This window comes from Apis mellifera, linkage group LG4, assembly GCF_003254395.2.
Source record: "Apis mellifera strain DH4 linkage group LG4, Amel_HAv3.1, whole genome shotgun sequence".
Classification (NCBI taxonomy): domain Eukaryota; kingdom Metazoa; phylum Arthropoda; class Insecta; order Hymenoptera; family Apidae; genus Apis; species Apis mellifera.
In genome coordinates, this window is record NC_037641.1 from 8,208,639 (window position 1) to 8,232,983 (window position 24,345).

At 44.8% G+C, this 24,345-nt stretch overlaps 1 long non-coding RNA gene across 1 annotated transcript in view; it reads left to right on the plus strand.

The window, feature by feature from the left end:
* The window catches only part of LOC113218549, a 37,214-nt gene extending 13,992 nt beyond the window's left edge, over window positions 1–23,222 (plus strand). Inside the window, exons 2-3 of the long non-coding RNA XR_003304541.1 lie at window positions 2,814–2,954; window positions 20,654–23,222. This is a non-coding gene — a long non-coding RNA (uncharacterized LOC113218549). The remainder of the gene's footprint in view (window positions 1–2,813; window positions 2,955–20,653) is intronic.
* The last annotated feature ends 1,123 nt before the right edge of the window (window positions 23,223–24,345 follow it).

Sequence of the window (24,345 nt, forward strand, 5' to 3'; positions counted from 1 at the left end):
CTTAAGCGTGCTTAATTAAATCTAGATTTTGCTAATTGTCGAGGCTTGGCAAAATTACTTCTTCCAGTACTACTGGAGATTTCGTTTCGGGAGATAGGTAGGATCAGGAGTGTGATGAAGAGAATTAAGAATATTTTCCCGTTACGAAGAAATTATTTATTGATAGTCACATTGTGCATAAAATTATCTAATATTTTTCACAACGAAAGAAATATATCTCAAATATTTTCGTCCGATTTATTATCCAGTTTAAATGTAATACTTTCGCAATTACAAGAAATAAAACGGGGAAATGTCTGATTTGGTGGGGGAAATTCGATAAAATATTTTCCAAAATTGTTATTTATTTAATTATTCCAATTTTTTTGTATCTTCTTCTTCTTCCTTCATATGATTTAAACGAAACTACGTATTTTCATTATCGCCAATTTATTACGCGTTTCAAGAGCCGTTCGCACTCGAATAGTTATTTTATCGGATGTTTTTATATCGAATATCGATGCCAAATGTCAAGTTCACGTAATGTCTGCTACTTATAACGTGGGAACAATCGTGTAATGATATTCCGGGTATCGACACGATGTCACGTTCTTTTAAACGTGATAACGAAGAGAGAGAGAGAGAGAAAATTCGCAAAGAAGATGTACAAGAAACTTGAAACAATCACGATAGAATCGAATACAATACTTGGAACTTGGAAACGCAACACTTCGTTCCTTTCCTTCCTGCGAAGTTCCAAGATTCCATCGATCATTTCGTCTTGCGAAAATTCGAGATTCTAAAAGAGGCAGATATCGCGAGTATCGGCACGAGAATCGCGTCCTTCTTTTCCTTTGGGCGGCCATTCGGATCCCTTTATTCAGCCCTTTCAGTCGTCGGTTCCCAATGCAACGGACGAAAATGTCAAATCAACCTACGTTTCGAAAGAGAGAGAGAGAGAAATCAAGAGAGAACGGAGAAAAATGGGCAGCCGTCATCGATACATCCGTCCGCTTACCTGGCGAGTGTATATCCATCGTGCACATCCCCCTTTTGTTCGACGTAGTATTAAAAAAAAAAGAGAGAGAGAAAAAAGAAGAAAAAAAACATAAAAAAAAAAATAATAAAAAAAAAAGAAAAAAGAAGAAAACTGTGCCTAAGATGAAAAGGCACGAAGTGAGCCTCGCGGCCGGCTGGAGGCCTGCCAAATAATATACCGGCACCCTGTCCACCCCCGCTTTTCGCCATCCGGTCTTTCCTGACAAGGCAACAGTCGCGTTACTATCAGCTATCCTCCCAGACCTCGCCCCGCCTCTGCTCCTGGGTACTTTTATATTTATTACGAAGGCACGGGCGGAGATTACGGATGGGCGCGAGGGAGGGGGAGGGGGCGATGGCGCGGCGCGGACGTATGTAGAGAGGAGAGGAGAGGAGAGGAGAGGCGGCAGGCAGAGGAGAACATTTTGGGATGATCCAACCCATATTTCGCCTTTTGTCATCGGGGTATAGGACACACACAGGCTGTCGCTCCCTCTCATATGGCGGAATACCGGAAATAGTTGAAAGCTGCAGGCTCGAATCTCATGGATACATTCAGCCGTCGATGTCTCGCGGCTTTTCTTCTCCTCCTCCTCTCCCTTTTCCCGCCGCTTGCTTCGGCCGCGTCTCGTTATTTTCACTCCGGGCTATGCGCTCCGTCCTCCTCGCTCTTAATTGACCGCGATGCTCGCGGGGATTGTTCGGCTCGATTCCTCGGGCCGAAATCTCGAGGTAAGGTAAGGAGGACGGATGGATGAATAAATCTTTGCGCGATTATTGGAACACGTACGCTTTGAAGGAATTGAACGTTGAACTTTAGGAAAATGGGATAGGAAAAAGACTCGACTCGATTTTCGATTCGAGATATTAAACATTGCTTTTCATTCGATTGTAAGGGAAAAAAAAAGTCTCTTCTAAATCGTTGGGCAAAGATTATTTTCGAGAAGTTAGTTCAAAGTTCTTCTCTCTCCTCTTTTTTTCTTCATTTCCGCATAACCGAGCGTAAAAAAAGAAGAAGAAGAAGAGGAGGAAGAGGAGAGGAAGAAGAAGAAAAAAAGAAAGTAGATCGGAGCGTGCACGAAGCTGGCTCTTTTGCGTGTAGCCGAGTTAAACCGACGCGGTAGTGATTGATGATCTTTCGGCGTAACGATCGCCTCTGCTATATATCCCGTGAACGTGGCGCTGAGTTAGGGTCTGCCAGGCCGACAAAAGGAGCGAAAGAAAACGCGGAAGGCGAGAAAGGGAGAAAGAAGCCGGAGACCGGCGCGACGTGGAAACGGACGAGGCTGCTCGTTATCCCCGATTTTACAGGAATTAAAGAGCTGATTACGCGGATCCACCGCGCCCACGATTAAGATGGGCGCGGATTAAAATTGTGCCGCGCTACCGGATCCTCCTCCCCCCCCTTCCTTGGATAAGATTTATTACGGCGGATCTCTGCTCGAATTGCGGCATCGAGTGGGTAAACACGGTTTTCGCGATGGTTAAAATTCCGAATCGCTCCGATTATTCGAAAGTCGAAAGTTTCTTAATAGTGGAAGAACAGGGGAGATCGTAAGTTATCGCGGTAAAAGTAATTTTAATCGTATTTCGAAATAAATATGCAGCTTTTTCCAAAAAAAGAAAAATTAAAATTCTCCACACGAACCAAGTATCCTATTTCACGCATCCCCTCGAAATGTCCGTTTCATAATTATTAAAGCGGTTATTTATCCCGCTTGCAACAATATTTATTCATTCCCCTCGCTACAAAACGTATATAATAACCAAGAAAAATTCTTCTTTCTTTCGAACAGAACGATCGAATCCACGGAGTTTCGCTCCTCGACCGGAGTGCGTCTAAGGCCTGCTGTAAGTCGGTTTATCATTGGTCGTCGAGATGCGGAGAGTAGATGGCGCCGATTAAAGCGCGGGAAGCGGAGCTATAAAGGGGCCAGGTAAGTAACCGCGTCGGGTACTCGCGTTGTGGAGGGGCGGGGGAGGGGTATAGGTAGGTAGGCAATAAATTTTCGAGGCCACTTTCAAGGAAACTATTCAACCGAGGTGGATCACGACGGTTCGCGCTATTAACTGGCCGGTGGTAATGAGAAACCTGTCTGGAGACAGTCTGGAGACAGTCTGGAGACAGCGTGGACTAAGAGAATGACGCGGCTCACGGTTTGGGAAGGAAACCGCAGGAAACGGTTTGGGGGGCCAGGTCGGCGATAACTGAAGGCTATTAATCGGCCGCCATATTGCCCACCTCTCTGGTCTAGCAGTCATCCCTTGCCGAGGAGGGTCCTTCGCCGCCTTACCAGCGCCACCCTCCATCCCATCCCCCCTTCTCCGCCACCTTCTTTAACGTTCCCTCTTTCCGCATCGAGTGGCACGAGAGAGGAGGGGGCCTCGGCCTCGGCTCGTCAAGTCGCCAACTTGGAAATTGCTTTCCTCATTTATAACCGGGCCAGTGTCTGACCGTCGTCGTTCGTGCTCCCCCGTTTTCTGCGATCTCACCCTCGCCGCCACTCATCCTCCGATTTCCTTCTCTTCGATCCTCACCGTACTCTTCTCCCCTCTTCTCTCCTCTCCTCTCCTCTCGTCCCTCTACTCTCGTTTCCTCCGGGGGCTATCGACCCCGTGGTCGATCCTATATAGGCCTCGCCTCCGACGCAAACCCCCTTCTCCCTCACGAGCGCTGTCGTGAGTCGACCGATTTTTCGTGACATATCTCTTCCTTAAATCCTTCTCTCTCTCTCTCTCTCTCTCTCTCCTCCCTTCGCCTATCGGGGGAAGGTGGGATAGGCAAACGGTGAAATATTGGCGCGCTTTGATGCGGCTGAATTACGGCTACGGGGTTAATATACTTTCCAATCACGCGGAAGTGTCACTGTTATTTGTTCCTTTTCTTTCCGGGTGGCAAGTATCCTTCCGCGTTTTATTATTCTTCTTGCGATTCCAAGAATGTTTTTCGATTCCTTTCGATCGAAGTGGATGATTTATTGTAATCGTTTCTTTCTGATAAGCAATAATATTGCTACATGTGTTGTTATAATGTGATAATTAAGATGGAAAAATTAATAATTTCTAGGTTCGGAGTAATTTCTAACTTTAATTTTCCATCAGCTCGAAATCGTATCTTTTGGATACATCTCGATTTAGATAGGATTCCCAGAATCGCGATCCTAGGATTAACGAATTGCGTGCGTGTAAGCAATTTATAAGTAATTTGGAGAAATGGGTTAAGATCTTGTAAAAGATCTCGAATTGTGTTTTCGTCGAAGAAGAAGAAAAAGAAAAGGAGAGAGAGAAAAAAGAATTAGCTCGCTCGGAGCGTGTTTCGTGTGCATCCACCACGATTATCTGAAACCTCGTGTCTACGTAATGGACTTAGATTAACTCGGTAAACAGGATTAAGATTTCAAGTGGGCCGATATGATCTTTCCTTAAGAGCTCAATTACATCGACCTCTTCTCCTCCTCCTCGGGGTTGCACACACAGAGGCGAGAGAAAGCTCACACGTGACACGAAGATCCTAATTGCGCTCGATATCGTTTGGAATAAAAATCATTGCGAATCTTTTTAAAAAAACATCCTGGAAAAATAAAACGATCGTTTTCGAAGAATCAACAACTCGCTCCTCTATCGAAAAAATTGTTTCGATATTCATTCATTCGTTCATTCGAGGCCACGAAAACGAAAATCCCGCGATAAATGAAAAGAGAAAACGATTGCACGATTCTGAATTATTACCGTATTCCCTCGGTAAAAGAAAATTTCGAAACGCAAATTTTACGACCGCTTGGCGAAAAATTGTGGCGGAAACTCGCTCGAGATAAAACTCGTGGCGAAATGTCGTCAAACGTGCAACGTGTATAACGAAACGGAAAAGGTAGGAACAAGTTCGACACGGTCAAATTCTGAAGCGTTTCCGCGGGGATCGGGAGGAGGGCAGAGATTAGTTGGATTCGCAGAGAGAAGCTAATTATGCTAGGAGCGGTGCACGAGCTCGCGGGACTTAATTTAGATTTACATGGATTAACTCTCGACTTTTGACCCCCTCCTCCCCTCACGACACGAATTCCTTTTGCGAAGCCTGCCCGCTCGTTACTCGCTTTTTCAAGAATACGATAATTCCGCGGGATTAATAAACGGGAACCAACGGTTGACATCCGGTGGCGGCGTCCATTTTGCCCGAGTCTCGTGCAACGGAGATAACGGACGATATTCCACGGTGGCGAGAAAGTGTGCATTAACCGCGACCGCGGCCCCCATCCAAAATCTTTTTGCGTTCCTTCCACCGCAAAACTGTCAAAGATCGCTGGATATACGCTACGTGTAACCTATTTGAAAAACTTGCAGCAATGTTTTTTTTTTTTTAATTAAACATCTCTACAAGTTTCGAACGAATTAGAAGTAAATTCTGAGAGGACAAACCTTGGATCCATTTACCTTGCACTCGAGCTTGCTAAAACTCTCGCAAGATGGAGCGTCGATAGAATTCGAGAAAGAAACTCTTTCGATCGGTACTCGAATCGTCACGTCAATCAGATCAAAATTGTTCCAAAAATATTTCCTCGACTCGACTAACGAATTTTTACCAAAAATACTCGCTGATCTATCGTCGAAGACTCGTCAGGATCGGGGAAACGGGGTCACGGGGCGGTGAGAAAAGCGGATGCGTGTGGAAAGGAAACGAGCGAAGTTATTCTGCGTGAAGCAGCGAAGTTTGCATCGTCCACGCCGTGCGAGTGGAGCGAAGCGATCGAGGTGCACACGCGCGCGCGCGCGAGAATACAGAGGAGAAAAGGAAGAGAAGAGAAGGGAAGAGGAGACGGTGGAAGATGGAGGAGCGGGCAATTATGCGCGCACCGAGTATTCGCAATTACGCGGATGTTGCACCGCACAGAAATCGGTGATTTGAGCTTGCTCGCTCGATTAAGCGTACCAGCGTGGAAGGAGAGGCGAACATGCGAGCCAGGCCGGGGAAGATAGATGGGGAAAGCCTCGTTTTAATTGCGGGCCGAACAGATTGAAGTAGAAGAAGATACCGGAAGCGGGTACATTACCCGCACACTGTCGTGTAACGTTGCCTTGTACACGTTGAAGTTGAAACGCGTACTTTCAAACAGAGGTTTTTCACCTCTCCCTTTTCGAATTGCCAAGCTTTTGTCCCAGCGAAATGGAATATTTCGGTTTGGAATTCGGAGGAGAATTTCAGGTTGATTAACAAAAATTACGTCTTAATCTCGCGTGAATGAAACCTTATCGACCTATGAAAGATATATTTAAAAGAATATTAAATATAAGAAGAGAGAGAGAGAAATTGAATTTCTTGAGATTATAGTATTCGGGAGTTATGGTTGTAGATTATTCTTTTCCGGGGGAAAGAAAAAAAGAAAGATTGGAATTGGAAGGGGTGGGAATGGATGGAAGGATGGATGGATGGGAAGGATAAAAGAAGGCGACGAAGTAATAGAATTGCGCTTTGGCGATGATTAAAGGAAACAGGGGGAAAGAAAAGCGAGAAAATCAAGGAGCTCGCTATTTAACCTCTTTGGGAATAGCCGATTCGAGGCTTGATGGGTTGATTAAGCGTACGATGAAAAGGATGGATGAAATACCGAGGCGCGGTGGATGGATTTACTGTACTTATTAGTATAATTATGAGGAAACGGAGGAATTGGAGGGAAAAAAAGAAAAGAAAAAAAAAAGAGTGAGGGGGAACCGATTATTCTGAAATTTGTTTAATCTTCCTCAACTCTGAAACTCGCGGTGTTGCGCTATTACCGTGGAAAATGAAAAATAAGAGCGAAGAGAACGAAGGGAGGGAATAGAAGAAACGAACGTATATAGGAATAAAGGAGGAGAAGGAACTAGAACGGGAGCGAATTTTTGTTAACGATTCCAGCAACAATTTGATCAGAAAGTATATACGCAAAGAACGATAAACGCGATGATCCACCTGGTTGCCGGGAGAACTGTGTTGGACGATTCCCTCCAAGAATGCGGCTAAGAAGCCACGTTGAAGAAGTAGAAGAGCAACGGGACCGCAAACTGCCAAAGAACGCAATATCTAACGGGGCAAGAAAAACGCCGCCAACTTAGAGATAGAGAGAGAGGGAAAGAGTGAAGAAAGATCTCGAGGATATCGACCGTGTATATAGTAATTTCTCTCTCTCTCTCTCTCCTCGATCGACGATTCGATCGTCGAATGGACGTAACTATGAAAGAAAAAAAAAAAAGAAAAATAAAAAAAGGAAAGAGAAAGGCAAGCTCTCGTTGAAAGAAGGAAAGGATACGAGATGCGTGAGATGGAGAGGAGGCGATCAACGTCGCCTTGACGGACGAAACTAGTATGGAAGAAGGCGGAGGAAGCGTGATCGAAGAGGCGGATGAGGCAAGGAGGACCGAGAGAGGTAAAGAGAGATTGCGTTAGCCGGTATCCGCGAAGGATATACGTAGAGATATTGCAACGGGCGCCTGGAAGGCATAGATTGCCGCTCGCCAGAAGAAGGAAGGAAATGGAAACAGAGAGAGAGAGAGAGAGAGAGGAAAAAGGAGAACGACGGAGAGAGAGAGAGAGAGAGGTGGTGGTGGATGGAAAGACGGAGATTCCTGCTCGATAGTACACGCCACGCCGAGGATCTCTCTTCTCTCTGGTACTACGGTTCCCCCGGAATGAACCAGATTATTGGCTGAACCCTGACCGTAGAATTACGTATTCGGTAAAAAATCCCCCTCCTCCTCCCCGTTCGTGAGGAAGAGCCGAGGAGCTTTTTTACGGACGATGCGTGCGGCGTGCACGCCGACCTCTTCTCTCCGCTTCTCTCCTTCTTCCCAGACCATTCCCAGTCTCTCCACCTCTCTCTCTCTCTCTCTCTCTCGCCTCCTCCACTCTTCTTCCTCCTTCTTCTTCGATCCGCGTGCACGTATACGGGTGTACAAGCTCCACGAAGATCCTGGGCCGAGGATGTTGAGGATATACACGTACTTAGCAGTGGTGGTGGTGGTAGGTAATACCACTACGTGGCTACGTTCACTCGGTCGCGCACGTGGATGTGGCCGAGCGCTGTGAGCTAAGGTGAAACCCGTACTCGGGGTTGCCGAGGTAGGGAGGATCCGGGTCACAGATCAGCGGTCCCGCGTGAGCCGAAGAACCCGCGGCGAGGAGGAGGCCCTGGGTCCCATCGAGAGCGCGTATCGCGAGCAAAAGCGGGGTACCTGCTTGCCTCCCCCCCGCTCGCCTCTCCCTTCGTAATTCTCCTCTCGATTCTTTCTTTATTTCTTCCTTCCTTTCTTCCTTTCTTTCTCCTCTCTCTCTTTCTCTCTTTGTTAGAATACGCGTTCAACTATTTTTTTTCTATCTATCAACAATTTCTTTCTCGTTTGTTGGATAATTTTCTCTGTCTTGAATTTGAGAAGAATCTTTCACGTAATTTCAATTATTTCGTCAATCGAGAATCAGAGAATTGACAATTGTTTATTTCAGGAGAAAAAACATTTGTTTTTTATTCTTCTTTATACCTCCTCTCCCAATTCGTTTCACCATCTACCACCCAACAACTGACTACTTGATTCCCGGTACTCGGTACCGAGCACACCATCACGTTCACAATGAACGCCACCCCGAGGCCACCGCGTTAGTTCCTCCTCGTTCCTGTCCCGCTCCTCCCCCCTCCCTCGCCGCCACCGAGCCATCCCTTTCTCTCCCTCCCTTTCTCTCTCTCTCTCTCTCTCTGCCGCTCGATTTCTCGGGACGAGCACCGGACCGAGACACGTCCAGGTCTCGAACTCACGCACTCGGAGGATCGTTCTCTCGATCGCGTCGCCGTCCTTCTTCCTCCTGTTCGAGCGAGTGGCGTGTAGGCCGCTATCGTAGGCCTCGTTACGTGAATCCTCCCCTTTGAACTCGACGATTCTTTGTCGTGGTGGGTGTCGTGTAACGCTGATCCGTCAATTCCTTCGGGCTAATACCACCTCTTCGACTCACGTGGCAGCTTAATGGCGTTAATTTTAACCGGTGACTAAATTGCCGCGGCTTATACAGTCTGGCTGTGATTCATGCTCTCTCTCTCTCTCTCTCTCTCTTTCTGATGCGCGTGGAAATGTGGAATATTACGTTCACGTTCCTTCGAACCGGATTTTTCTGGACCAATGCTCGGATCGGAGTATGAACGATATTATATCATAAGGTGTCGCGGAAAGTATTTGGAAGAAAATTTTATCCTCGAATGAGCAGTTTTTAAAAAAATAATCTCTACTTCTCGTTTCAATAATTGAATAAAAAGTAGTTTATTCCGTGCGTTCGCTGATTCTTGTCAAATTAGTATTGATTAACGACCGTTGCAACCATTTATCGAATTATTTCTTTATTACAATATCGAATCAGGCTGTATTTCAAGCTTCGAGATACGTAATGGCAACGTTGGAACGCATGTTCGTAACACCGTTCGTAATATCAGTAATTTACACCATTTCAAATTATTACGTTCTTACTTCGTTCACGATTATCATCAGCCTTCTCTCTCTCTTATCGCACTTCTCGTATCATTTAACGCGATTCGATGCCTAATTTCGAGACGAATTTTTTTCTCTTTTCCTTTCTCGAATTACTCTCGCGATCGATGAGAAATGAAAATTTCTCGTACATCATCTAGCGAGAAGATGGTTGTATTTATTCGCTCGCGTCGTAAAAGTATTTCTTCCTCTCCGCGCCGACGGATAACGAGCGATGTCTCGAGGAAGGAGAGGGGCGAGCGTGCAACGAATCCCTCGATGAACTTATAAATCAGATTTAAACACTCGGACGAGGTCTTGGATGCCCCTCGTATCGCGTGCACCCTCCGCTTATATACGTCTTTATTGCGGGGCCAATCGCGTTCTCGCATCAATCGACGAATCTTTCCATATCGAACGAATATAAGAATATATATAAACGTTTAACTCATTCGATCGATTTATATTCGACAAAACTTCGCAGAAAGAATAAAAGGAGATTATAAAAACGTTCGATATTGAAAGTTTAAATCACACGAAAAAATTCGAATCTTTGTTCTCAACAAATTAAAATTACTATTCCAAAATTAAAATTAAAATTAAAATTCATCACGATCTACAGATTCGCTACAGAAGAGCTCTCAAAAAAAAAAAAGAAGACTGAAAGACACGTATTTACGAAACAAACATAGGAGGAATATTAATCCCCGGAGAGAAACATCCGATCCTGTTCCGTGGAGCACACTCGCCTCCGCTCGCTCCTGCGAAACGCGAGCGAACCCCTGACCTTTCCCGGTGTACCCGTTATACCGTGGGCTCCATTACGCATTGCGCTCCTTTTTATTGCCGATCGGTGAACGGTAGTAACGTAAATTCACCGGCCGGCATCGTGGAAATATAGGAGCGTAGCTGCGTACATCCGCTTCGGGGGGCGCTGCATCCTTCCACCGCGTCTCGGATTCCATCCGAGATGCTCGTTCGTGCATTCGATAACGGGGAAGAAGGCTCGAGCTATGCCCCGGTCTATCGTCTCTTTTGAAAAGAGGTCGAAAAGAGAGGAAGGAAAAAAAAAAAGAACTTACCGATTAACGACAGAGCTCTCCTTCCTTGTACACATCGATGTACAAGCAATAGGTGCAAGCAAGAGTAAAATTATATCGTCATTGTTTTTGGAATGTTGGAGAGAGGCTCGGCAGAGAGAGAGAGAGAGAGAGAAGGGGAATTTGCACCGGTGATGGGAGATCGTGACCTTTGGAGATAGGGTCTCGATCGACGTGCTCTAATTACGGTGTTATCTTCGTTGCTTGGAATATGGTGAGAGATTTGGAGGCTTTCGAATAAAATTGGAATATTTTATTTCATCGAGAAAGTTTGAAGCGAACTATGTATATGATTTCGTCGCAAAAGTGTTTCGGATTATAATATATTTACAGGGATAATTAAGAAGAGCGTTAAGAATATGGTTGGATCGAACATCGATGTTGCTGAAAAATCGATGCGGCGTAACAAAAGCTACAAAAGGTAGGCGAACAATAAGACTTTTGTACAGAGATGTACACAGGATCCCGTTCTCCGCGGGCAGAGACGCGTGAATAAATATTTAAATGAAAACGCGCGGAGCCTGGGGCGCATTCTTCGTAGCCCGTCGCGTTCCATCGTTGGCCGTTGGGGAATGGAAAAAAAATATAATGCTTAAAATAAATAGCGTTCGAACGGTGTTCTACGTTTTTTCCGAAAACCAGCTGCGCCCGCGAAGCTGGGGGAAATACATATAACACGATCTGGGAGGAGGGTATCCGCGCATACCAGCTACGTGTACACCGGGATTATTTCGCCGAGCCAAATATTTCGCCGGCCGATATTTCGAGCGTCCTATTGACAGAAAGTAGAAGCTTATCAATATTTCAATATCGAGCGGCGAAAACAATTTTATTCAATAAAATGGAAATCTGCCTGCCTCCCCTCCCCCCCCCCCTCCGGGCCTCGGCCACTGGCCGGGGCTTTTGAATATTTACCACGGTTAAACAGTTACAACGAAGCTCCATTTAAATCTCAAAATCTTTTCGGCCAAGTGGATAAGAAATCGATGCCAACGCGTGCGTTTTTGTTTCACGGGAACGATGAAAATTCGCCGCCGTCAAACGACCAAAGACCACCAACCAACCAACCATCACCATCCGTTTCAAAACGTTCGACCAAGAAATTAAAATGTAAAAGCCGGGGAAAATGCAAAAATCCTTCTTTCGATGCGTATTTCGAAATGCATAATAACAATCTTGCATAATTATCCTTCAAATGTTGCAATCTCGTTTCCCAAGTAGACTAATCGAAATCATTTCGTACAACATTTAATAGATCTCATGATTCCATATTCGAACGAAACTGCAATCCCTCGAATAACACGCGATAAGACAGATCGCGTAGATTAACTTAGGAAGCCTCGGTTACGAGCAACAAACACCGGTTAACCACTGTCCCAGAAGCGACACGCTGTTAACGCTCGCGCATAATATTCATCCGCTCGGTTACGTCCGGCGCAATGCGGATCGACAGACGGAGAAGAAGCGGGCGGGCGTTATAGGCGTAGCGGAGATGATCGTGCGGGGATCTCGACACGCCCGGAGTTCACGCTCCGACCGGCGGGGTCATTGGGCAGCCTGCTCGACAACAAATCATGGCTAATGATCTACCCGTACCTTTGCAGTTACTGTGGCTCGATACATACGAAGGAGGAGGAGAGAAGGCGCTTATCCAGGAGGGAGCATCCTTGTGGCATCCCTTCAGTGTTAGTCATCGGCCGGCCGTAGGCCTATGACAAAGCAAAAGTCGTCCACTCCCACGGAGGGAGACCCCCTTCCTCCTCGTTTCTTCCTTACTTATAATTACAACCGAACCTTTTAAGCGCCGCGCGCCTCCAACCCTCGCGATTAACCAGACACATCAGCCCCGTGAACGCGGAATCCTCCTCTCTGAGAGCTTCTCCTCTCCTCGTATTAATGGATTCCTCGAGAGCGAATTATTCGAGATCCAGGATGATTGATTCGGTCCCCGGATCTTTTTCATCCTGACGGATACGGTAATTCATTAGGCGTACTTGCTAACCGCGCTAATGGTCAGGGAGGAAGGGGAGGGGAGAGGTTGTATCCAAGTGCAACTTGCGATGCCTCCGCGTGATTTTGTTACGGGGTTTGGCTTTACCTTTTAAGGAGCAGCCGAAGAGAATTTAACGAGTTTCTACTTCCTGCAACATTTTCTCTCTCTTTTTTTTTTTTTTTTAGAGAAATTTAATATCACGAGTCACGTAACTTCTCAACTTCTCATATCTGGGATAAAAATCGCGACCACGCTCGTGCCTTCGACTCGACTATCCCCCTTTTGCTCGATCGAGAGGATCGATGATTGCTTCTTAACCGCGCAACAGTCAACGTCCCGAATCAAATCGATTAAACGGCCGCGCGATTAATATCGCGCGCGGAGCGGATGTGCACCGACTTTGAGGGGGTCAAAACCTGGACCCCAGGCTGTACATATTAAGTAGCCGTCCACTGACTTAACGAAGAGAATTAAGACCCACGGGAGCGGATCCCAATCCCCCTTTCCCCTTATTGCGAAAAAAGCGTTCGATTCTCCGTCTTCTGCGTACAATTCCGCCGCGGCGTTCAAGCGTTGTGACGCGACAGTCGACTCGATCGACAGTAAATTTTCACGGGACACCTAATTAAGCGGGCAGGGAGGATAAGAGTGGAGGAGGAGCGACAAGGCGGGGAGGCAAGGCAATAATTATGAACGCAGGACGAGCTCCAGTCCGTCGTCCGGTTAGTTCGTCCACTCCTCGAGCGAGCCTCTCGCCATCGAGTCGTCCTCCTGGGGGCAACAAACAAGCGCGCTCGTGCACACACGCGCGCTACCATCCGCACGGCGCGTGGTGTACACATCGGGAGGAGGAAGGAGGAGAGGTACGACGACCACGACGACGACGACGACGACGACGACGAGGAAGAGGAGGAGAGAGAAACGAAACGAAAGGAAAAAACGAGAGAAACGAAAGAGGAGCATCGTGTCGTGTAAATACGTTGGTCCGAGTACACATGCGAGCCGTCCTCGAGGGTCAACCGAGGTCGAACGAAGAAACGAAGAGAGAGAGAGAGAGATAGTTGGTCCAGGATGGGAGAAGCGCGGTGTGTTCTCAGGAAAACGGATCACGGGGGTATCGATGGTGTTCGATTGATGGCGGAGCGCTCCTCGAGTTGTGGCCTCGAAGAAGAGGGAAGAGTGGATATCTCGGCCGAGGGAGGGACGGAGAAGGGGATATAAAGAGGGGGGGAGGGAGGAGGTTAAGGAGAGACGGCCGTGAAACCACTTAATCGGGGATTTCGCATCGCGTCCCTCGATCCGCCGGAGATATCGGATCGGCAGCGGGAGGTTACGACAGGTCATGGCGACAGCGCGCTCCACCGATTCCCTCCCACGTGTCGGGGGGAAGAGATGGGAAAAATCGTGGCCGCCGCACCGTTAATCGCGCGCTCCTTGCCCGGTCACGCGTGTACGCGTACGGACGCGCGTGTGGGCGATGGAAACGTATGACTGGTGGATATAAGTAATGCCCTTTGTTCCCACCGCGATAACGTACCTCGGCCCTCGCGTAATTCCGTTGTTCGTTAAACGCTGCTCGAAACCTCGATCCTTTGAAAGAGTATTCGCGCGGTGTGGAGGTGGCTCCTCCATTTCGATCTTCCTACCGTTTTATATCATCGTAGGTTCCTCCGTGGCTCCTCCATTTCGATCTTCCTACCGTTTTATATCATCGTAGGCTGCAAGTTTTCGTACGTGGAAATAGTGGAGGATGGAAGGGCGTGTACTGATTGATGGATGATCGAAGAATAATTTGGATTATTGAGCAAATGAATCAATTATTCGAGTTTTAAGTTAACTTTATTTGGTAGTGAAATCGAATTTTTATTATCTTATATTCGTTATTATATACGAAAATATGATTTACAGGAGAAAGGAGAATGAACGAATTGGCGATTTATAAACGATACCTTCCATTCCACGAAACTTGTAATATTTGCGATGCGTTAAATGACGCGCTCCAGGTACTGTTTACATAATAAATTCTGTTCGAGCCGGAAGCCATGCGTGAAGACGATACCGCGGAAGCAATTTCGTAGCGGAATGACAAACCGTTCGCCATTCTTATGCGATTTCACGCACGTGCGTACACACGCGCGAGAGGACGAATAATGTAATCCCGCGAAGAAAAGGAGGCGTGGGACGTACTCGATGATTTGATGCATGCCCCGTTGTTCCGCGTTTCCTAGGCATTTCAAGCAATTTGCGCGATGACATGCCTTCTTACCCAATTTCTCCGCTCTCTGTCCTTTTCATCCTGAAAATTATCCTTCCAATAACCCGTAATTTATAAAATACCGGTTGTTTTAGTTGATTTATTATGTAATAGAAAAAAAAATCACCCGAAAAATAATGGAAGGAAACAAGGAAATTGAAAATTTTAATTTCTAGAATCTAGTATTTAGAGAGAAGAATAGAACGATTCCACGTTATAAATGTAACATTTATTTTCATTTTACATTTTAATCGTTCGTTATTTCTCTCGCATCATATTCGATTCCAACGATCGCAGAAGGGAATTCGAGGAATCTCCTCCGCTCTCGCATAACCATTTTGCCTTGCGTTAGGCGTTTCAAGCGACAAATCGACGAGGCGATTTCGTTATGCGAGCTCACGCACGTGGCAAAATCCACCGCCGTCGTAATTCGAAGGAAGAAAGGGACGAGCGTGAGGTGGGCGTGCGTGCGTGCGTGCGTATTCGTGATCAGGATCGAGAACCGAGGTCGCATCGCGAAACGCAAATTATCGCCGCGGTATTTTTACAATATCGTCTCTTCGATCAAAAATAAGAAGAAGAAACAAGAGAAATTTTAAAAAGGATTTCTCGCTTATCCAATATTATTCGATCGAAATTAAACCTCTTGAACGAAATTTCTTTTTCAAAAAATTAATTCATTGGATCGGAGGGAGCGAATTGGAATAGAAAATTAAATCGTTTAAACGAGACGGAGACGCGGGGAAGGAGGAAGCGAGGGCCGACTTCACGACCCGTTCCCCTCGTCGTTAATCTCGCGAAGAAGATCGCGTCAGTTCGGGAGGATAGGGGGAGGGGTGGTGGGCCATTCGAAAAGCTTCTCCGCCGCGTCCCTTTGTTTACTCGCGTATGAATTACGACGCGATGCATAAATCAGCGAATAATACCTGACAAATCCACCGGCGATAAATAATGGAACGGCCGCGGCAAGTAAGCTACCGTGGTCAACGTGAACTCTGTCAGTCCGCGTCGGTTAATATCCCTGTCCCTACCCTTCAACCGCTTACGTTTACGCGCCATTCGACCACCGATTTACAACTCGCCTCCCCATCCTCCCCCTCCCCCTCCTCCTCGCGCAGAGAAATTGGACGTCGCGTCGACAGATTCCTGGTTTATCCTCGCCTTCCCTGGTCGCGCGAGGGAAAAGACGGATAGTTAGCCGGGCCTTGGACCGATCTCGCAAAAGGGATTCAAAGGTCTGGAACGGTGAGCAAGAAGGAGGAGGAGGAGAAAGAAGAAGAAGAAGAAGAAGAAGAAGAAGAAGCCTGACGAGGTTAAGAGAAGAGGTGGAGAGGCAACGAAGGAAGAGGTTGCCTTGGAAGAGGAGGAAGACGAGGAGAGACGAAGAGGGAGTGGAAGAAGAAGCGGTAGAAGACGAGGGTATTGTTAGGAAGGCGGGCGAAGGGCGGTTGGGTTCTGTCACGTTTCGCATTGCACGCACCAGAACTTTCTGCGGAGGTTGGCGGAGGATCCGCTCGTTCGACTCCCTCGCGAACTGATCACAAGCGCGATCTCGCCGTCCCTGGACGCCACGGAAGATCACGACTTCGACGTGATCCGTCGTGACGACTATATCCCCTCTCCCCGTCCGCCGATATTATTATTATATCCTTGCCGAGCCACGTACAGAACCGGGCATTCCTCCGTATCGTATCTGATGCCCGCTCTTCTTTCTCCCTCCCCTCTTCTTCTTCTTCTTTCTTTTTTTTATTATCATTATTTCTTTTTATTTATTTATCTCCTCCGCTCTTTTTCCTCTCCCTTCCCTCGTTTCGTTCTTTTTTTCTTTTCTCTTTTCCTTTCCCCCTCTGCCCCCTTTCATCATTTCGACCGAGCGAACGGTTCGTTCCGACGGAGAAAAGCGGTCCCTTGGCTACGGGGATCGAGATCCGATTGCGGATGATTTACGCGCCGCGGCAACTGGACGTGCTCTCGCGTCAACGTCCGTCCGATTCTCTTCGTTCGACAACCGTTGAAACCCAGGCCGAACCGTAAATTCCATCTAGGAACTGCGGGGAATAGAAGGATATCTCGATGGGAGGTCGAAATAATTGAAAAATATCGACGTCGTTTTTTCCTTTCCTTTTTTTTTTTCTCTCTCTTTTTTTTACTCGCGATCAATTTCCCCCCTCTGATATTTATTTTAAAATTCACGGACATAACGTCTTAATTTGTTCAACTTTGTATACATATACATATCTTGTTGTAAGAAACAACGTTTTTCCAACATATTTAAACTTGGTCATTCCTCGTCTCTTTCGCGAACTCCCACACTGCCTTGTTGCAACACGGAAACACGCAGTCATCGTTCTCGCATGACTAGTCTCGCATAACCATCCCGACGAAAGGTCAATCGAGAGACGATCGAGAGAGAGAGAGTATCGAAGACAATTTGTCCACCGTGGAGCGTATCGCGCTCGCATCCCGGGCACGCGTGAGGAGCAGGGGAGCGAGAAAGGGGTGGAGCGAGGTTTACACCCATAATTCAACCTCCTCTCTCTGTTATTCAGCCTCGATCGGGTTGTTATTAAGAGGACACCAATAACGTTACCGATACAGCTTTATTACCACACTCGCTTAATGGGCCCCCGTAAGTCCAACTATCGATTTATACAGCTGATTTATGGGGATTCAGTCATTTGCAAGCGAACCACGAACCGCCTTACGTGCGTTCCATGTGCACGGCCAACTTCTCCAACGAGTGGAATCGTTCTTCTTCCCCTTCTCTCTCTCTCTCTCTCTCTCTCTCTGTCTGTGGCCCCTCGTAAAGGGTTAATCAAGGTCAGCCGTTGCGCGCGTTTAAGGTCGAGCGTGGCGGATGAAGACGTGACGCGAAACGATCATTTCGATCCACGCTGATAATGCGCGCGTTCCACCATTATGCAGGCATAGATCAACGAGCTGTCCGAGATGAGGGTTGCGTTTATCGGCCTTTCTCGCCTTCCTCTCCGTTTCTTAGAATCTTAGAAATATCGATCTCTCGATTCTTAATCCTCGATCGAATCGCGGCCAATTTTGGTGGAAAATTATTCGGTTGAAAATCGAGCGACCAATTTTAAGTTTTCCACCCCTCGACCGTCCCTTTGAAACGCTCCTCGTCGTATCCTCCAAAATTCCAATTCCAATTTCTACGACTCTTTCTACGACCAGCTATACGAACCGACCCGCGGAGTAGAATTGCCGCATATATCGCATTCATCGATCCGTGTTTCACACGATCCCCGTACACGTTTCCTCGTAGAAACCGGCGCGGGAATCGATCCGGAAAGTTGAGATTCGTCGAATTCCAGGCCCGCGATCGCCCCGCCACGATAATTCCGCCACCACTCGGCTACCCACGCCAATGGATACGCCGAGATCGTGAGTCAGCCGTGGCTAAAGGCGAGCACTTATGCACGTATATACGCGCGAGGCCGCGAATCTTCGCTCGATTTTAAATTACCCACCAAGTTTTCTTTCCTCCCCTTTCTTTTCTTCTTTTTCTTCCCCTTCTGCTTTTTCTCCTTTCCTTCCTTTTCTTATTTACTTTCTTTCTCTCTCTCTCTCTTACTCTTCGATACTCGCGCTATTGCACGGATAAGCTATTCGTGATCGCGTTCTCTCCGCCTCTGGCTCGCGATGGCAATTCATTTAATCTGCCGCCCCATTCTGCACGCTCTCACACTCGGCCCCTCTCATGCTCGTCTTTACACGACGATATTTAAGCGGGTATTTACCGATCGGCAACAAGCGAGCCGATAATATCGATGGGACGATATTATAAATTCCTTATCGGGCCGGCTACGATGGTACCGGCAACGATGTACGATATCTAATGGCGCTTTTTCCCTCGCCGCAAATTAAATTTTCGAATCGATCGGGCCGCGCGCAGTTCGAACCGCGCACCGAATTTCTCTCCTCGCGCTTCCGTTTCTTGCACCGTTATAACCCGCGTTTCTCTCTCTCTCTATCTCTCTCCATTCGTGCTCCTGTGTGTATTTATGGACCGTTCCACTGTCGTTGGGAAAGTACACTCACTCGCCGACTTCCTGAAACTGGAGATTAAATTGTTTTTGCCGTAGTTCTTTCTGCGATCGAGCGGTTTTTTTCTTTTCGCGCGGATAATTGGATGGATAGGTTGTTTGGGATATTTGTTTAGGATAGTTAAAGGATATCGTGTGAATTGGTATTTTCGTGATTTTCGAACGGGGTTTAAGTTACGCTAAGTAAAGAAAATTCTTCTCCATCTCCATTTTAAGGGGTGAGAAATTTTCGAATGTAGAAAATTGCGAAAAACTTTGAGAGAAATTATACGATACGAATTTTCGTAGTTAAAAAAATTAACGATTCTGAGAAACGGAGGTTTATTTCTTTTCGATTTTTGTTTCGCAGCTTGCAAACTTTTTTTCTTTTTGCAATTTTTACGTCGATATAACACCGTCAGAATTAACATAATATAATTCGCGACACGTGTATACGTATAGAATTTAAGCGTGTACGCGGTTAATGTGCTTTGACAAATTGCATTAATATAAATGTAATGAGCGTGAGTTAATTATTCTATAATTAGAATTGAAGTTGCGTTCGAGTTTCCGTTTATTCTATAATATAACATTATCCGGTCCGCGAATGTACGAATGTTTCAAAACGAGAAAAGTGTTTAAACACAGTGGTTCGTGTTTCAGCGGCAATTTCACTGCGCGTTTTAATAATAATTAACGCGAATACAATGTAATAATAATAATAATAATAATAATAATAATAATAATAATAATAACAACAGTTCGATGTCACGATTAATCAATTAATTCTGTAACGTTAACATAAAATTTAGAAAATCTATCGATGATCTTTAACGAACATATGAACACGCAAAAATTGATCAAATTATAAATTATAAATTATTGTTGTAACAGGTTGAATTCGATGGGAAAAACTCTTTCCTTCCTTTATTCCGCGCGCGTATCTTAAGCAAATTGCGAAAATTTTTTTTTATCCGATCGTAAAATATCGCGGAATGAAAATTTGGCCAATTTGATATGCTTGGTTATCCCCTTCGCTTAAATTCCGTTTCCAGAGACCGATAGAAACGATCAATCCGCTACCGGCAAGTGGTTCTTGCTAACGATGACCACGAGGTAACAATTTCTTCGCGAATGTAACAAAATTGCACGTTGCCTGCCTCGTATGTATGCTGGCTTACATGCGCGAGTACAATCGCGTACGAGTTGTATCACGTGTTCTCCAAGATTCTCTCACACGATTTTTCCTTCTTTTTATTATCATCCTCCTCTTAACCGAAGCCTTAACCATTGTGTTTGTATAATGAGAAATTTTCTTTTTTTCTTCCTTTTTTTTCTTTTTTTCTTTTTTTTTTTTCTTTTTTTTTTCCTTCTCTTTTTTTGATACATGCCATTTCGCATTATATCGCTTAAACGCTTCTTTTGTACGTTTAATATTTTTTTTTTTTTTTTTTTTTTTTTTATTCTTTCTCAGCCTTTTGTGATTTTTACGATTACGTACTTTCAGTTACGATTTTCCTTTGCAAGCAGACAATAAGACGTGAATACGATAATTATAATTTTTTTGTTTTTTTTCTTTTTTTCCTTTTTTTCCTTTTTTTTCTTTTTTTTTCTCTCTCTCTTTTTGGTATTAATTCGGCAAGAATTTTTTCAAGAGAGCCTTCTTCGCTTCATTCAGCGATTCAATACCGCGGCTTCTGGAGAAAATTTATAACTAATATAACTAAAATTTGTATAGGAAATTTCTGTAATTCTTCTCTTTCTTCTTCTCTAGGAAATGATGCAACGTTCGTGGAATCGAATAGAAAGTCCAGTAGCTGCGATACGATGATCCGAAGACGTCGATGAGAAATTAACATTACTGCAACGTGACGCATCGTGCATACCTAATAAACAGATTCGTGTAATGAAAATCTTTATGAGAGTTGTGAAGTAATCAGTCAACCGTGCAATCTCTTCTGTATCTCTTCTGTATCCCTTCGCCTCCGTACGCCTCTCGTCTCCTCTCTATTTTCGTTCCCATCCTTTATCTCGTACCTACTCGTTCTTCTATCTCCATCTTCTTTCTCTTCCCTCTCTTTTCCTTTCTTTCCGACGAAAAGTAAAAAGTCGCAATTTCTTTCCCATTCATCGATCTTACCTTCGACTTACACCATCGAAAGATGTATAAATTACGTTCAAATTTGATGCAATCTTTTCTAATCGTATTAAAATCTCTCTCTCTCTCTCTTTCTCTCTTTAAATAGCTTCTCTCTAAATGGCTAAAAACATCCACGTTTTTAAAGATCCATTTTCGAAAATATCGTAAATACAATCCTTCAGCTTTCGATAATACGCATTATCGGTGTTAATTATCGCTCCGTCGCGCGCGCATTCAGCGTATTCCTCCACGATTTATATTCGCGCCACGCGCGTCAATTCAAAGCGGAACTCTGGGAAAATTGAAAATCTCTTCTGTTTTTATCCCCGCCCCCGATCAATTATCGCGCCCGAACATCTTTTCATCCGGCCGATCGAACGACTCGCACCGATATTTCGCGAATTTTTATTTTTACCTCTCTTCGCCTATAAAGCGCCCAACTCCCTCTCCGTATTATATCCGAATCCGAATTTCTCCAATTTAACAACCGTTTGCTTTATCGCTTCTGTCTACATCCAACTATTTTTCTTATTTTATACCGTCGAATAATTAATCGAGATACATTAACGCTCGAGTTCGACGTCTCACTTATTCCACTTACGGTCAGAAAAATACATATAGAGCTTCTTCAAAATTCAAACATTCGATCAATTGATACATCATTTAATTCAATTCATTCCCGATTATGGCAGAGAAATACCTCCTCTCTCCTTCTCCCTTTCCCTTTCCTTGAATAAAAAGATCCGGGAAGAAAAGCGGAGGCATCGTTTCGGAAGGAAGAGGAGGGAGCCGTAAATAAAGTAGCCGCGGTTAATTCAACGTGCGATAAGTCTCCTCTCCCCCCGCCAGATATAGATACGGGGACAATTTACGGTTTTGAATTACGCCTCGGCCTTACGCCTCGGACGCGAGAGAGGAGAGAGGGGGTCCTAAGAGGAGGCCGACACCCACGTATATAAATAGTGGACGGGAGCGTGTGGTCCTTTCGAGCGAGCAGAAACCGTTGACCTATGACACGCACGCTATAAACAATCCTCTGAAGCAGTAAATGGATATGTGCTGTTATACGGCGTCGAGTTGAAAACTGAGCTCTGCCTCCTACCTCGACCGGGCCACGATCCCCCCTCCTCTCTCTCTCTCTGTCTCCCTCCCTCTCTCCCTCCGTCTCTCGAACCGGGTGGCTAGGGTCGGTCCCTTGCGAAACGGTTATTGGATGCACGCCATGCTCCCGTGCCAACCCCGGGGCTGTTGGTAAATATTTTTTGTCCTGACGAATAGATTTTCTGCGACAGCACGCGGGTAGACGCGACCGACCGCGAGCCTACACACGGAAATTCATTCCGGCCACTCGTCGAGCCTCCTCCTGCGGGACCTCTGATAAATCTTCCTCCTCCTCCTCCTCTCTTCAATCGCCTCCCCCGCGACGCTTAATTAACTCTGATCGCCGCTCGTTTCGCCCCGCTTGTTTCTTTTTTTTCTTCTTCATTGGGAATGGAGAGGGGAGGGGGTGGATCGTCGAAGGAATTTTTTGGAACGGAGCGGGTTAGCTAGGTGTACGTAGGTGTGTATATGTATGTGTGTGTATATCGGTTTTTCCCGATTTTTCTTTTCAATTCTTTCGTCGAATTATCTCGTTGAAAATGAAATTCGCGAAGAATTAAATCGTGTTACGATGATAGAATGGAACGTTAAATTGGTTGATGTTCTTTTTTGGTTCTTGTACTTCGCGAAGGAAATTTTTTTAAAGGGATACAAGTTTGGGAAATTGAATTGTGCGTGAAATGGAGATTATCGGATGTAATTGTTTGAAATTTAATAGTGTGTAATTAATAATTTAGTTAGGAAATGTGTTTAATATTAGAAAAAGGATTCTTTCATCGAGAAAATTGTGAAATCGTATTAAAATCTGTGAACCGTTGTGTGAAAAAGTAATAATGGATTAGATTTAACAAACGCGTGCTTACATTTATTTATAATCATTGTAATCCCCTTACTTTTACAACGTACTTTTTACACTCGAAGGAGAAAATTTTTTTAAGAAAATTGTTAGTTAGTATCTAATCTACAAGAAGTACAGGTCGTAAACTGTAAAGTAATAGCAGTCCAGATTTAATATGTACTTATACTTACTTATTTGATGTGATATATTAAAAAATAAAGGATTAGATGTTAATGATAAATTTCCACATTGTATCCGAATCACGTAATTTTTTACAGCGATCTCAAATTATTTTTTTTTTTTTTGCGCGGCTCTTCCGTTTGAACTTTGTTAGAAGCAGAAGACAATAGCGGCGAATAGTTTATTTTATTGGGCACAGACCAGGATGAGAAACTTGGAGATAAAGTTCATTCTAATAACAAACGAATTTTAGTAACAGTTGTAAGCATTAAAGTGCGAGAAGACCAAACGGGTTCGAAAGTTAAATTGAGTCGATAACTTCGTAATGCGATCCAGATGTTAATGGGGCAAAACTTCGTCTAAAATACACTTTTTGAAAGCATAAGTGAATTACAATCTATGCGTAAATGTTAAACTTCGAAATGGAAAGTGAATAAAGGAGTGAAGGGGAGGGGAAGAGAGGCAGATTCGAAAGAAATAATTATTTCATCGTTCTACGATACAAAGAAAACGATTCTCTCTTGTTATTTGTAATTTTTCTCCCCCTCGCTCGGAACAAAATTCTTTTTTAAAATTTTAAATTCGATAGACTGGCTATAGGCTTTCAACTAAACTATCGTTCGTTAATTTCGCCGATGCAAAAAGAAAACTGTGAAATGACCGCAGGTTTTAGATTCAATTACTAAAAGTATGGCTTTTAATCTCACCCTCGTTCGAACCCTCTCTGTAATGCACGTGACATTAGATTTCGTTCAATGCATTAAGTGTGCGATGAAATTAAAAGTGATTTTAACAGGAAATTGCTTAAATATCGTTTCCTGTAATATTATTATAATGAATATCGTATTCTTCTCAATCAGACGGGTTCAAAGAGCCGCCTACTTTGAACGAGTTTCCTCCAGTCCCGTTTTTATCTCTCGCGGTCTCTTTATGCACGCTTAAAGTATCTTTTATGTGTTGAATCTAAAGAGCAGCAAAGAGTTTTATTGTACCTGTCGTTATATCAATATTATAACGAAACAAATTAAATATTAATAATTTGTTATAAATTCTATCATTTATCGATACGAAACGAGACAGGATATTCAATACCATTTTCGGGATATTTCGTAAAATAATTTTTCAACCCCCACTTTGAAGACAATTATTTTCAATTCGATCACTTTCCTTGTATTACAATTTCTACAATTTTCTACGATATCGAGTA